Raw genomic sequence first — 16218 nt, 5'->3', positions numbered from 1 at the left:
CTAAAATTTCGCACACAAAGTCTAGTCTCCTTCGGACATCATATGTTTGACACCCCCCCTACCCTGTTCCTCCCCCACCCCCTTCTCTGTGTTGTCTGTATCTGAGTTTGTTGATCTCTTTTGATCTACACAGAGGTGGGTCCATTTTACAGATGGGCTCATTGAAGTTCTGGGAAGTAAGCTGATTTGCCTAAATTATACAGTAAGGATTCTCATAGCATCCCCCAAAACCCAGTAGCCTAGGTGGAAAATTGGTACCTCACAGGCCAAATCCAGTCCACAGAAGTATCTCGCTGGACCTTCAGGGTGTTTTTTACATTTAAAAATTAGCTTTTAAAAAGAGAGAGGTCTTTTGCAAATTTCCATTTCCAACATTTTAAAATTGAGGTATTTCATATTACTCTTGAAAAAGATATCTAATTCTCCCTTTTTATGGATAGGGCAACTAAAAATCAGAAATGATGAAAGAAAAATAACATTTCAGTAAATTCTTAAAATCCCTACCTTGCCCCTTTACTACAGCTGTGTGGGAATCAAGAATATCTCCCTTTGACAAATGAGGAAACTAAAGCTTTGTTCTAAGTCCCATAGCTGGTAAGTAGCAGATTCCAAAGCTCATGTTCTTTCTGTTGCACCAAACTCTCTCTCAGAAATGAGGTTACCCAAGGAAACTGGTAGCAGAGCCAGGACTCAAACCTGTGCCTCAGTCTGCAGAGCCCAGAGCATAATTTGGATGTTGGGATTAAATGTGGTCAAATTTTTGTTTTTCCCCAGAGCTGGGAAAAGGTGTCAGATGCCTGGATAGTCACACTCAAGATCCCTAAGCCACTTTGATTGTGTTCCTTCTCTCAAGTAGTCATTGAGCCCAACTATGTGCCTGGCACCATTGTAGGTATTGGAGATGCAGTAGTGAAGGAGGCAGACAAAATCTTGACTACTGTGGTCCTTCTAAGGGTGTAAAAAATGTAAAAAATTAACGAGAAAATTTCAGATCCTGATAGGTTCAAGTGTGGTAAGCAGTTAGACAGACATGAGCAGAACAAGGACGATGGGCCAGGTGCAGAAATTCAGTTGATGGTCACGTAGTTTGGACCCCTGACCTTTCCTCCCTAGAGATAACATCTAGGCCTCAATTGTATTTCATCTCCAGGCCCCGAAAAGCAGCACAACCAGATCAGTGACCCCATGGCTGACCTCAGGACCAGCTGCATTGAATAATGACCCCCTGCCCTGGTGCTGACCAATCAGAAGAGACCACAACCCTGAAAGGACACTTCTACAAAGCTGCTAAATATTCTGTTAAGATCCTCTCCTGGGAACTCCCCTAAAATCACCCTTGAAAAACTTTAGGACCTAGGACCCAGTGGGCTCTCCCTCTCAGGAGCACACCTGAGCCTTTCCCTTCCCCTCCCCCCTTTCTCCCTAGGCTAGGCTTCCCTCACTCCCAAGCTCCAAGGGCCCTTCCTTTACCTCCATAATTTGTTTCCTCAGCCCCTTTCTTCTAGGAATTACTTCTTCCACCTCTATAATTTACCAAATAAATGTTGTCTTTTAGTTGGAGTCTTGGCTCTGAATTCTTTCTTAGCCAGAATTCACGTACTGAAGTTGCTGAACCCAGGTCCAGTGTGACCCCATGGGTCTAACACCTGGTGGTCATTCCTGCCACCTACAACAGAAGGACTTTGGAACGGATGCTTTGAAAAGGACAAGGACTCCATCCATTTGCTCTACAAACATGTACAAGTGTCTACCTAGAATTGGAGCTAGTTCCTGTTCTTGAGAATCTCATAGCCTGGCAAAGAAGATTATGATACAAATTACACATGAGTATATATAAATAAATTTTATATATACATGAAAAGGAAACTAGGTGTTCTGGCAGAATAGTGGGGAAAGTGAATAATGCTGTTGAAGGGAGTGGATTTGGGGTACAAGCCTCAATGAGGAGACAGATGTGAAGAACCTTCAAAGATGAGCGGGAGCTTGCCAGATTGACAAAGAGGTAGCAGCTTGTGAGACTGTAAACTCTTGTGAGGAGGATATCATAGTCCAAGGACACTTCACCAAAATATTTAGTGGGGCCTACTGTGTGCCAGGCCTCTTTTAGGACTGGGAAATAGAAAGTCAGTTTTGAAAAAGTCCTTAGCTTACTCATTCCTCTTCATTTCATTATTTGCCTTCAGCCTCACTAGAACTTCAGTTCTTGAGTCCCCAAGGACTTGGTGCTTACTCTTCACTCTGCCTAGAACCCTCTGCCTCCTGTCCCATCCTCCACTTCCCCCTTTCTTAGTTTATTCCAAGTCACCCTTGACCACTTCTTTGGAGAGGCCTTTGGATCACACAGGATTCTCTGCTGCATGTGCACTTCCTGCATGGTCCTTTCTACGCTTGAAATCACTTGTTCAACGTCAATCTTCTGCATAGAAACTGAGGACAGAGACTTGGTCTTCTATCCCCAGGAACCATCACACACCAGGTAGTGCTGTTGAGTGACTAATTATGCTCAAGAAGCTCTAAATGATGTCAACGTAAAGAAACATTCAAACCTGTGAAGAATTTTTATGAGTTTATTTAAGCCAAGCTGTCGACAAGTGTTGGGAAACACGGTCTCAATAGACTGAGATAATGCTCCTCGGAAGGGCAGTTTTGCACCTTGTTTTATACATTACAATCAAAAGAAGAGAGGTAGGTAGGTTACATAAAATCCATTGGTGATAGATTAGGGAGGCAGGAGAAAGCAAAGTGGGGGAACGTCTGGGATTGGATAAAAAGAAATGCTAGACACATAGTTCTTTTACCTAAGTGGGTACAGTATAGTTAACAGTCAACAATTAATAACAATGAGGGTGAGACAGGCCAGTAAGCCAGGACAAACGGAATAGGGAAACTGAGACAGATAGTTAAACAGCAGTTTCAGCATCTTCCCTAAACCAGGGATACTTAAGAGTAAATGGTTAGCACTTCTCCAGAACCAGAGGGTAAATAGCTTAAATCACCTTACTCAGGGAAACAGCAGAAATCCAATTAGTGCCATTTACCAACCACACCCAAGGACAGACAAATTAAGGAAATAAACCTGATACTTCAGCATAAAGCTGATGAATATTCTAAGACCTCCCCTAATCACCCAGCCTTTAAAACTCCTCAAAAGGAAGATCCAGCACGTGCTCTACTTCCCAGGAGCACGCCCATGCTTCCCCCCACTTTTTCCCCCACAGACATGCATCTCCTAAACTCTAAGGGACCCCACGAGGCTTGCAACCAGGACAGCAATGGGCAATGGTAGTTCATCCTGGGCAAACCCCCTGAACCTGTCCCCAAGGCCACTTTTTCTTTGATTTTTTAGTGAGCCAAAGCAGACCACCCTAGGCTCATTTCCCAGCCTTTCCTTGTTTCAGTCTCCAGCTTTAATAAACATCCTGTAAAATTCACTGGGACTTGCACTGTGAAATCTTTCCTGCACAAAGGCAAGAACCCACACACTACCAGCCAGCCCTAGGCAGACCGGCCAAGGGCCAGGTCCCCTTTCCAGTAACAAGGGGACTTGTGGTCTCCGCAGAGTGGTGCCTTGTGCTTTGACAGGTCCATAAAAAGGAAAATTACTTTAATATTCCAAAGATATGTAATCATAGACGCAAAAAGTAGACAGGCTTAGTGAAGGTAAAGTTTAAAATTTGTCAGGGAGGATGCAGGCCTAGGACAGGACTACCTGCCATAAACTGCTTTTAGTTAAAAAGTTTTCACTTCAGACTATTCTTTATGGTTACTTTACGTTGCTGAGTTTGCAAAACTACCACCCAGGCCTTCCCTGAGCTTGCCAGGTTAAAATGTGGCCCCTTTTCATCCATAGGGATGAGGCAAGACTGTAACCTTGGAAGTCAGGGAGGAATTTTTCCCAAAAGTGAAAGGCAGGTAAATGGGAGGCAATCAGGTCCTATGTGCCTTTATTGAGAAAAATACTCTATCATCTCTAACCTATAAGCTATTATGATCTAGGTTTTGCTGCCTGTCTCACTTCTCTGTATTTTGCACCTAGTATAACATTTACTCGTAGCTTGAGGGCACTCCATACAACTTTTCAGTGTTTATAATCTGACCATGAGATGAGTTCCCATTTACTCATCTACTTTCCATTGGGAGCACTGAAATGCTGTTCATTATTAATCTGATTCCTGCTAGTTGTGCAACTGGATGCTGTAACCTTAAGGTTTAATCAGGCCAAGGCTGCAAAAGAACACAGTGATGTAAATTACAATTACCATCTAAAAATTCCAGAGGCCAGGAAGACAGTAAGTTTCATAAATAAATTTCCTGTGCCCCAGCAGCAGTTATAAAAGGCTGTTTTTATAGACCCTTCGGCTTCCATCTGAATTAATATAATTAGTAGTCCTTGTTGGGTTAGCAGTAAGCACATTTGCATAATTGAGTTCTAGCATTTATACATAAAATTCCTATCTCAATATTCCTTTTCTACTAACCTTCTACAATTTCCCTTGCTCTTCATAGTTTGTCTTTTTTTACTCATTTAGAAATGGCTAAGTTATTAGGACAAACTTCTTACTTTTGCAATAGCATTTCCCCTAATTTTTTTTTTTTAATATATCTTTATTGATTTCAGAGGGCGGGAGAGAGAGAGAGAGAGAGAGAGAAACATCATGATGAGAGAGTCATTGATCGGCTGCCTCCTGCACGCCCCTGACTGGGGATCGAGCCCACAACCCGGGCCTGTGCCCTGACCGGGAATCAAACTGCAATCTCTTGGATCCTAGGTCAATGCTCAACCGCTGAGCCATGCCCAGCCGGGCTTCCTCGAAATTTAAAAAGAGAAATCATAAAAAGAGTATTACTGATAATACAAAAGTTATCTTAGCCCGGCCGGGCGTGGCTCAGAGGTTGAGCATAGACCTGTGATCCAGGAGATCAAGGTTCGATTCCTGGTCAGGGCACATGCCCAGGTTTCAGGCTTGATCCCCAGTAGGAACGTGCAGGAGACAGCCAATCAATGACTCTCATCATTGATATTTCTCTCTCTCTCTCTCTCTCCCTCTCCCTTCTTCTCTCTGAAATCAATAAAATCATATTTAAAAACAAACAAAAAATACTGTAGAATAGGCCAAATATTACAAATGGATTGCATTATTTGCCCAGAGAAATGAGTCCTCCGTCACTGTAACTCAGAGGGAATTCCCCAATTGGGATTTAATTTTTCCCCATAATAATTTACCTATCCTTAAGGCTGTTGCTCTCCTGCTAGGAAATGCCTCAACCCAGTGAGAAAACATACAATCATAACTAACATGTATATTTGTATGCCTGGTTTGGTGGCATTTAGATAAAATCCAATTACCATACCTCAAATGGATCTAAAGGAAGTGGGAAATGTCCCTGGGATCCGTGGAATGATTTTCCAGGCTTATATTTGGACAGATAGAACATCTGCAGTATACTTTATGAGCTACCGTAAGAAAAGGTTTCCAGTAATACTGTGATGAAATCATCTTTTTGAGATGCCGATGCGTTAGCTCACGTACATGTTGACGTCTAGGGAGTTGGGCCCCTATACATAAAATTGGTTTCTGATTTAGTCCAAGCCATAGCTGTTTGCCTGGGTCAAAGATTCCCCCTCACCCCTTTTTTTAAATCTTCACCCCAGGATATGTTTATTGATTTTTTTCATTATTATTATAATTACTTTAATTATTTTAAATCTTCACCTGAGGATATCTTTTCCATTGCTTTTTTTTTTAATATATCTTTATTGATTTCAGAGAGAGGAAAGGACAGGGAGGGAGAGAGATAGAAACATCAATGATGAGAGAGTCATTGATCGGCTGTCTCCTGCACGCCCCCGACAGGGGATGGAGCCTGCAGCCTGGGCATGTGCCCTGACCTGGAATCGAACCTCTATCTCCTGGATCCTAGGCCGATGCTCAACTGCTGAGTCACGCCCAACTGGGCTCCATTGCTTTTTCAGAGAGAGGGCGGGGGGGGGGGGGGACACACATCAGTGTGAGAGAGACACATCAACTGGTTGCCGCCTAGACTTGGCCAGGGCTGGGGATTGAACCCACAGCCGAGGTATGTGCTTTTGGCCGGAATTGAACTTAAGACCCTTCAGTCCACAGGCCCACTCTCTAACCACTGAGCAAAACCTGCTAGGGCAAGGATATGTTTATTGATTTTAGAGAGAGAAGAATGGGGGAGGGAGAGAGAGAGAGAGAAACATTGATGTGAGTGGGAAACATTAATTAATGCCTCTCATATGTGCCCCAGCCAGGACTGAACCCACAGCCTAGGTGTGTGCCCTGACTGGGAATCATACCCACAGCCCTTCGGTACACAGGATGACACTCCAGCCAACTGAGCCGCACTCGCCAGGGCGCAGGTTCCCCCTTTGTGTTGCCATCTCTACTCTTTTCTTCTGCAGCTGTCATTGGAACTATAAAAGTGAGTCTTTCTTTGATTTCATAGGCAGCAAGGATCATTCTCAGGTCTAGATAATTTGGCTGATTAATGCTGCCTGTCTAGCTGCAGCATCAGCTAAATGATTTCCTATTGCTTTCATGGTGGCAGCTTTAGAATGTTCTGGAATTTTGATAATTACCAATTATTTCCATTTCTGTACGACATCTAATAATTCTGCAACCAATTTTCTATTCTTTATGTGCTGCCCTGAAAAAGTTAAGAAGCCTCGCTGCTTCCACACCATTCTAGAGTTGTGAGCTACACCAAGGGCATAGATTAGTGCAAATACTGGCTATTTGATTATCGGCTAATTGACAAGCCCAAGTAAGAATAATTAATTCAGCTTGTTGGACAGATCTTATTCAAGTAAATAAGAACCTTCTGCCTGCCGGCATGGCTCAGCAGCTGAGCATTGACGTATGGTCCAGGAGATCACAGCTTGATTCCTGGTCAGGGCACGGGCCCAGGTTGTGGGCTCGATCCCCAGCAGGAGGCAGCCGATCAATGACTCTCTCTCACCGTTGATGTTTCCCTCTCTCCCTCTCCCTTCCTCTCTCTGAAATCAATAGACTTTTTTTTTTTTTTTTTTAAAGAACCTTCAATTATGTCCACCATGGAAGCTAATCGCGTATTCAGCTTGGTAACATTACTGTTCATCTTTCACAGCTCCATCTGTAAAACAAATGAAGTCAGCATTACCAAGGAGCTTCCTGTAAATTATTCCTAGGAACAAAAAGGGGTCAGTGGGAAAGCGTAATGGTGGATGTCTTCACCCTGCAAAGAAGGCAGCCAAGTTGCTGAGCTAAGACTGTTACATCTAGCCCTGACCAGTGTGGCTTGGTTGGCTCGGTCCCCAGTAAGGGGCGTGCAGGAGGCAGCTGATCGATGTTGGGCTCTCATATCCATATTTCCCTTTCTCCCTCTCCTTTCCTCTCTCTCTAAAAGTCAATTTTAAAAGTATATATATATGTATATATATATATACTTTTAAAATATATATATATATTTTTTAAAAGACTGTTACATCAAGGTAAAGTAATATTAGGCGCAGAAGGCAAGAACCAGTTGACTGATGGAAGTGTTGAGTGTAATGAGAATTCAGTGAAGATTCAACGGAATGAGGAACATAAACAAAGGAGAGCCCATAACTATCTTCTCTGTTTGTTTACATAACACGCCTGGCAGAGATTGCTGTCATGCAGAGAGGGAGCCCTTTGGCTACGGAGTCTAATTGCTGACTATAATATTCTATATGATGATCTCTATGTTTTTGAGTTAAATTTTCTAAAAGTATTTCCTTTATTTTCATGTATAAAAACTTAGAAAGTTTATAATGTAGGTGTCCCAGAGTGGGAGCTTTAGGCAATTCTTTTAGAGCTTTTATAGCTTGTTTCTCTTCTGGGTTCCACCGACTTAGATCAGGTCAATTTGATTTTAATAAGATATATAGAGGCTGGGCTATTAATAAAAATTTGGAATCCAATTGTGACAGTATCCAATCAGACCCAGGAACCCTCTAAGCTGTTCTTTGTTTGTTTTTAGAAAAGGAAAAGATATTATTCCTCTCAGTCTTTCAGGGTTCATTAGTAGCCCATTTTTTTATATGAGATAGCCAAGGTATTTTACTTGAGGTTAAAAAAAAAATAAAATTTGAAGCTTAGCCTTTGAGACCTTATGTCCTTTTATGGCTGCTGCTGCTGCAATAGGTAAATTGTGTCCTTTTGGGAATCTAATAATGTCCTAGAGCATAAAAGTAAAGCATCTGCATATTGTATTCGAGTGGAATATCTGGGAAATTTAAAATCACTTAAATCAGCTTTTAGTATCTAAGACAAATAGGTGGGACTCTCCATATTTCCCTGGGGCATTACTGTCCAAGTAAAATTGTAATCTTCCCAGGTAGAAGCAAAGAGGTATTTCTGTCTCTTCCTCTCCTTTTTATTTTTTTTTACAGAAATGCTGAAACAGGCACTACATAAATTGATCACTGAAAAATATTGGTAGTCCACAGCAATTGCTGATAATAGGTTATGTGGATTTAGAACCACAGGCTGTTTGGGAATAACTATTTTATCTATAGCTATGAGATTCGTTACAAATCGCCATCCTTGTCCTTTTACTGGAAGATTTACAGAGGCTCGTATATAAAATTATTAGCTCTTTTTAATTAATTAATTTATTTATTTATTATTTTTTAATCCTCACTCTAGGATATTTTTTCCATTGCTTTTCAGAGAGAGTGGAAGGGGGCGCGGGGGGAGAGAGAGAGACATCGATGTGAGAGAGACACATGGATTGGTTGCCGCCTGCAGGCACCCCAACTGGGGCCTGGGATCGAGCCTGCAACTGAGGTACATGCCCTTGGCTGGAGTTGAACCCAGGACCCTTTAGTTCAGGGCACCTACAAGAGAGAGACAGAGAGAGAGAAACATTCTGGCCAAAGGCACACACCTTGGTTGCAGGCTTCATCCCAGGCCCCAGGCCCCAGGCCCCAGCCCGGGTCCAGGCACATGTGGGAGGCAACCAATCATTGTCTCTCTCACATCGATGTTTCTCTCTCTCTCGCTTCCTCTCTCTCTGAAAAACAATGGAAAAAATATCCTTGGGTGAAGATTAATAAAAAAGACGAAAATCTCTATCAGATGAAAGGGGGCAGATCTGGATTAACAAAAATATATATCGCCCTGTAACATTCCCTACTTGGAAGGGGACAGGTTCTGACGTAAAAAGTCACAGGGCTCTTCACATGTTTCAGCCTTTCCGGCAGCTGCAGCCTTGAAGGCCGAGCACTGCAGTTTCGGTGGCTACAAGATCTATCCCGACACGGGAGGCGCTTCCCCAGGACCGACGGGAAGGTTTTCCAGTTTCTTAATGCGAGATGCGAGGCGGCATTCCTTTGCAAGAGGAATCCTCGACGGATAAACTGGACTGTCCCCTACAGAAGAAAGCGCAAAAAGGGACAGTCGGAAGAAATTCAAACGAAAAGAACCCGCAGAGCTGTCAAATTCCAGAGGCCATCACTGGTGCATCTCTTGCTGATGTAATGGCGAAGAGGAACCGGAAAACTGAAGTCAGAAAAACTCAAAGAGAACAAGCTATCGGGGCTGCCAAGGAAGCAAAAAAGGCTAAGCAAGCATCTAAAAAGACAGCAATGGCTGCTGCTAAGGCTCCCACAGAGGCAGCAGCTAAGCAAAAGATTGTGAAGCCTGCGAAGGTTTCTGCTCCCCGTGTTGGCAGAAAACGCTAAGTGGGTAGATGAGATTTTTAAATAAAGACCTAACTATAAAAATAAAAAAATTAAAAAGTTGTAAGTTGCCCCGCTGGCTTGGCTCAGCGGTTGAGCAATGGCCTATAATCTAGGAGATGGAGGTCCGATTCCAGGTCAGGGCACATGCCCCGGTTGGGGACTAGATCCCCAGTGGGAGGCGTGCAGGAGGCAGCCGATCAATGACTCTCTCATCATTGACGTTCTCTCTCTCTCTCCCTCTCCCTTCCTCTCTCTAAAATCAATAAAGATATATATATATATATATATATATATTTTTTTAAAGTCATAGGTTGATTAAATATCCCTACCATTTGCACAGAAGCTTTACTCCCAGGGGGAAGGCAATCACATGCTTGCTTCTGTTTCTTTTTTCTTTCTAAATCCCATTTCAATTTTCTATAATCTTTCTTAAGGTGACCTGGCTTTCTATAATAAAAAGAGATTCCTCTACAGGAGTTTCCCAGCAAACCCTATTTAGTAATTCTGTTGCTTTTGCTCCCAGAAACCAGTAGATACATTAATTGGAATAAGTCAGAATGGCCAGGATCACATGTTCTAACAGTTAATCAGGGAAATCTTTAGGTAAATTCCTTAATTATGTTCTAGTCCAAGGACTGTATACAATTGCTGGCTCCCCTTTGCCTGAGGCCAGCTTTCTCCTAAGGGAGCAGCTGGAAGTCCTGGATTACCCTTGTCTGAACCCCTATTCTCACTTTCCCCTAGGTCAGTGGGGCGTGGTAGTGGAGGGGATATAGAGGAGATAGAAGGGGAGGGAGGGAGGGGAGGGCAAGCCGCACAAGAAAGCTCAGAGACCAAAGGATATAGGGGAAGAGCTGCTGAAGGGGGAGGAATGGGGTGTTGAAACTTATTAGCTTCAGTAGTCTTCTGTTTGTTTTTGTTTTTTTTGTTTTGGTTAATCATCACCAGAGGATATTTTTCCATTGCTTTTCAGAGAGAGTAGAAGGGAGGGAGGGAGAGAGAGAGAGAAACATCGATATGAGAGAGACACATTGACTGGTTGCCTCCCTCATGAGCCCTGACCTAGCGGGGGAGCGAACCCACAACCCAGGTATGTGCCTTTGACCAGGAATCAAACCTGTGACACTTTAGTGCCCGGGGCCAATGCTCTAACCACTGAGCAACACTGGTCAGGGCTCAGTAGTCTTATTTTTTTGTTTGTTTGTTTAAAATATTACAAATGTCCCTTTTTCTACCCAGTGACCCATTCCACCCCATCCCTTTCCCCTCCCCAGTCCCTCTCCCCACCATTGTCCGTGTCCTTGGGTTGTGCATAGATGCATATAAATTCTTTGGTGACTCTCTCCCCCTCCACCCACCCGCCCTCCTCCATCCCTCTGACATTCGTCAGTCTCATCTATGCTTCCATGTCATTGAATCTATTCTGTTCATCAGTTTATTAAGTTCTTTAGATTCTACGTATAAGCCAGATCATGTGATATTTGTCTTTCTCTGCCTGGCTTATTTCACTTAGTAGTCTTCTTTAGTTCAGGGACGGTCTCTAAAATTTCTTTTGGTTGATTGATTGATTGATTGATTGATTGATTTTAGAGAGAGAGAAACATTGATGTGTTGTTCCACTTATTTATGCATTCAATGATTGCTTATTGTATGTGCCTTTACTGGGGATGGACCCTACAACCTTGGCATATCAGGACAATGCTCTCTAATCAACTGAGCTACCTGGCCAGAGCACTAAAATTTCTTATTCTTAAAAAAAAATTTTATCGCCCTGGCTGGATAGTTGTTTAGAGTGTCATCCCAATATGCCAAGGTTGTGAGTTCCATCCCTGGTCAGGGCATATACAAGAATCAACCAGAGCCCTAGCTCGTTTGGCTCAGTGGTTACAGCGTCGGCCCTGAACTGAAGGGTCCTGGGTTCAATTCCAGCCAAGGGCAAGTGTCTTGGTTGCAGGCTTGATCCCCAGCCCCAGCAGGGGTGCATGCGGGAGGCAACCAATTGATGTGTCTCTCTCACATCGGTGTTTCTCTCTCCGCCCCACTTCCACTTTCTCTGAAAAGCAACGGAAAAAATATCCTTGGGTGAGGCATAAAAAAAAAAATCAACCAATGAAAAACATGAAGTGATGCAGCAAATCAATGTTTCTCTCCTCCCCTTTCTCTCCCTCTCTGTAAAATCAATCAATAAATAAAAATTTTAAAAGAATTGATCTGTGCTCCTCTTAGAAGCTTCTAATTTCCAATCGAGATATGCTTCTCATCCATTCAGTTTAATTTTAGAGCCAGCATTTTCTAATTTTGCATGCAAAAATTAATTTAGGCACCAAAAAGGAAAACCATTTTGGCCATCTTTAGTTGATATCGTTTCTAGTTAAATCATCCCATTTATGCAAGCACTTGCAAGTAAAGTCTTCCTATTTATTGTATATCTATAGGAGTATTAATGGGGGCTGAGAGTTTTCAGCCTTGGAGGCATGATTTTCCATATTAATTTTAGTTTTCTTTGGATATCTGCACAGTCTGAAGAAATTTCTAGGGATATTGTGTGGTGGGTTGAAGTGTGCTGCTTACTGGTTGACTCCAAGGGGCTGTCCCCTCCCGAGTCACATTCAATTCTCTCTGTGTCTTGGCTTTTCTCCCCGGCTGTCTAATACAGCAGTGAGAACTCAGAGCACTAGGTAACCAACTTTTAAGTGCACATCCCCAGACGAATCAATTAATTAATTACAGTTGAGTTGGAATTCCCTACGGGGGTCCTGCACTTCATGGGGCATGCCCCCTTGAGGCAGGATAGTAAGACGCTAGAAAAACTCCTTGGCAAGTAGAATGAGGAAACTGAGACAGATAGCTGAACAAACTGGCCTAGCAGTTTAGAGCCAGATACAGAAGGTCACCTCCCTAGAGATAACATCTAGGCCTCAGTTGTATTTTAGCTCCAGGCCCAGAAAAGCAGCAAAACCAGGTGGACTGGGCAATGCTAGGAACCAGCTGCAATGACTAATGACCTCCTGCCCTAGCACTGATCCATCAGTAAGACCACGGCCCTGAAAGGGCAGACCTGGAAAACTGGTAAATATTCTGCTGAAGCCGTCCCCTGAGACCTTCCCTAAGATTCCTTCCTGGGAGTACACCTGTGCCTTTCCCTGCCCTCTCTTCTTCCTCCACAGGCACTCATCTCCTAAACTCTAAGGGTATCCGAGAGACTTGCAATCAGGGGAGCAACAGGCACAGCAGTTCATCCTGGGATTACCCCCTGAACCTTTCTCCAAGGCTCCCTTTTCTCTGACTTCCCAGTGAGCAAAAGCAGCCCTGCCTTGGCTCATTTCTTTCTTATATTATTTCTAGAGAGCAAAAGCAGCCCCACCTAGGTCTCTCCTGCTGCTTCTTTCATGTTAAGCTCTTCCTTGTTTCACTGCCCCCAGCTTTAATAAACATTCTCTCAATCACCTGTACTCAGGTTGTAAAATCTTTCCCGCATGAAGTCAAGAACCTAAGTGCTACTGGGTGGCCCTGGGCATATCTTTTCAGGACCAGGTCCCCTATCCTGTAACACCCTGGCATTCCCACAAAGATGTTTAGTCACCTAAGAAAAATGAAAATTCAGGCTGGAGGGAGGAAACGCCCCTTATCTTCATAGCCAAATGAGTTCAGGCTCTCATTTATCCAGCAAAAAGTTCTTTGTTCAGACTCTCAGAAAGCAATTCCAATTGAAAAGCCAAAGTTAAAAATTAGCCACTCTTTTTTTTCTCCTGTCCTGGCTTGGCCTGGGTTCTATCAACCCTTAACCTTTAGTTCTACCTGGAGGACTTTTTTTTAATCGTCACTCAAGGATATGCTTATTGATTTTTTTAGAGAGGGAGAGAGAGAAACATGGATGGTTGCCTTCCATTTGCGCCCTGACCAGGGATCAAACTCACTATCTTTTGATGTACAGGATAGTGCTCCAACCAACTGAGCCACACCAACTAGGGCTCTACCTGGAGGATTTGTAAAAAACAGCTTAATGCCCTAGCCAGTTTGCTTAATGGTTAGAGCATCGGCCCATGCACTGAAGGTTCTTGGATTCGATTACTGGTCCAGGGCACATACCTGGTTGCAGGTTCAATCCCCGGCCCCAGTTGGGGGCATGCATGAGGCAACCAGTCAATGTGTGTCTCTCAAATCAATGTCTCTCTCTCTCTCTCCCCCACCCCCTTCCACAATCTCTAAAAATCAATGGAAAAAAATAGCCTTGGGTGAGGATTAATAAAAAATAAAAGTAATAAATAAATAAATAAATGAACAGCTCAAATAACATCAGGGCCTCTTATCTTAAAACCTGGAGGTCTGGAATTCCAAGGGAAACTCACCTAAGTTCAGCTGATGCAAAACAAAGAACAGGTCAGTGGGGCCCCTTGGGCCCCTGCTGGTACCAAGCAAGGTGGTCTTGGGTGGACTTCTTTGGAATCCTGTTGCACCATGCCAAGTAAATGTCAAAGTAAAAAACTTTCAAACTTGTAGAGAATTTTTTAGTTTATTTGAGCCAAACTAACAAGTCCCAGGAAGCGAAATCTCAAAAGATTGAGAAAATGCTCCAGAGAATGGTAGTTCTACACCTTATTTTATTTATTTATTTATTTATTTATTTATTTATTTATTTATTTTTTAATCCCCACCTGAGGAGATATATATATATATATTTTAAATATATCTTTATTGATTTCAGAGAGAGGAAGGAGAGGGAGAGAGAGAGACAGAAAGATCAATGATGAGAGAGTCATTGATCGAGCCCGCAACCTGGGCATGTGCCCTGACTGAGAATCGAACCCTGATCACCTGGATCCCAGGTCGACGCTCAACCGCTGAGCCATGCCCGGCTGGGCGTGAGGATATTTTTTCCGTTGCTTTTCAGAGAGAGTGGGGGGGGGGGACATCGATGTGAGAGAGAAACATCAATTGGCTGCCTCCCGCACACACCTCGACCTCGGCTGGGGATCGAGCCTGTAAATGAGGTGTCCTTGGCTGAATCAAACCGGGGACCCTTCAGTCCACAGGCTGACGCTCTAACCACTGAGCTTATCAGCCAGGGCTTGAACCTTACTTTACATATTATAATCAAAGGAGGAGGGTGGGGCAATCTCTGGGATTGAATAAAAAGTAAGAGAAATAGACAGTTAAGAGGAATAGTTAACAGTTAACCAATTAACACCATCATAATAACAATGAGGGGATTTGTGGTCTCTGCTCTGGCCTGGTAGTTGTGCTTTGAGGGGTCTGGAAAAAGGAAATTTCTTTGATATTCCAAAGGTATGTTATCAGGTGTGTTATCATAGATGCAAAAAAGACAACAGGCTCAGTTAAAGTAAAGATTGACCTTTGTTAGGAAAAATACTAGCCTAGGCTCTGACTACCTGACAAGAACTGCTTTTAGTTAGAAAGTTTTAATTGCAGACCATCCTATGTGGTTACTTTAGGTCTCTGAGTTTATAAGGCCACCATGCAGGCCTCCCTTCAGCTTGTCAGGTTTAGTATGTGGCCCCTTTTTCTTTCACAGTCAGATGTAATTTTACAAAGTTCACTGCAGGCGGGCTTCAAGGCCAATCTTGTAAGGAGAGGAGACAAGGAAAACCAGCAGGAAGGATCTTCCAAAAGCCCCAGAAGACCTCCATTTAGGCCTATGGGTTTGTGTGCCAAAGCCTCCGAGAATCCCAGGCCTGAATGCAAAACTGTAGGGTTCTGAGTATGTATGACCACTTGGCAGGAGGTGGGAGGACCAGGAGGAACCACACTGTAACAATCTTTAACTGCTTTCTAGGCAAGTCTGTCCAATGGTTATGATCTTGTAAGAGCTTCTATCTATCTAGGTACCAAGATTGGCTCAGAGGCCCAACCAGCAAAGCTGCAAAGCAGTCTTGTACTTCATTTGTTAGGTGGGTGAATGGCCCTAGTCTTTTTTAAAAATTGATTTGGCGGGGGGGCGGGGGTGGGGGGGGAGAAACATCTATCATTTATGCATTCATTGATTTGTTCTTGTATGTGCCCTGACTGGAGACGGAACCTGCAACTTTGGCATATTGGGAGATGTTCTAACCAACTGAGCTCCCCTGCCAGGGCTGCCCTAGCCTTTTTTGTCCCTGGCCAATCAAATCCTATCAGTTCCTCTCACTCCTTCCTCCCTATTGGTGCCCTCCTTAGAAAAAGCTAGCAATTTGCGTCCTGCTCCTAAAGACACGAGTCGATAGGAAATACGGTTTCCTTTTCCAGGTGATAAAGAGGTATCCCTTTTGCCTTCTCTTTGCAATGCACAGCCAAATGACCTGTTTCTTGACAAAGAAGGTCTCAGGGAGGTGGGTTCCCCAGTAGGCAGAGCATCCATGCCGGGGCCTTCTGTGCCTGTACAGCACGGAAGCAGCCCACACTTCTCCCCCACTTGTCATCATAGCAACAGCACTCGCTGAACACCCTTACCCCATGGAGTCAGGTGATTTTCCTTTTAGGAGTTGTGCTATATGGTGTGGCATGGATGG

At 43.5% G+C, this 16218-nt stretch overlaps 1 pseudogene; it reads left to right on the top strand.

The window, feature by feature from the left end:
- Positions 1 to 8149: 8149 nt before the first annotated feature.
- LOC107541476 (large ribosomal subunit protein eL24 pseudogene) lies at positions 8150 to 9712 on the top strand (annotated as a pseudogene).
- The last annotated feature ends 6506 nt before the right edge of the window (positions 9713 to 16218 follow it).

Source organism: Miniopterus natalensis, chromosome 3 (genome assembly GCF_054644295.1).
Source record: "Miniopterus natalensis isolate mMinNat1 chromosome 3, mMinNat1.hap1, whole genome shotgun sequence".
Lineage (NCBI taxonomy): Eukaryota > Metazoa > Chordata > Mammalia > Chiroptera > Miniopteridae > Miniopterus > Miniopterus natalensis.
This window is presented reverse-complemented; position numbering and strand designations above follow the sequence as displayed.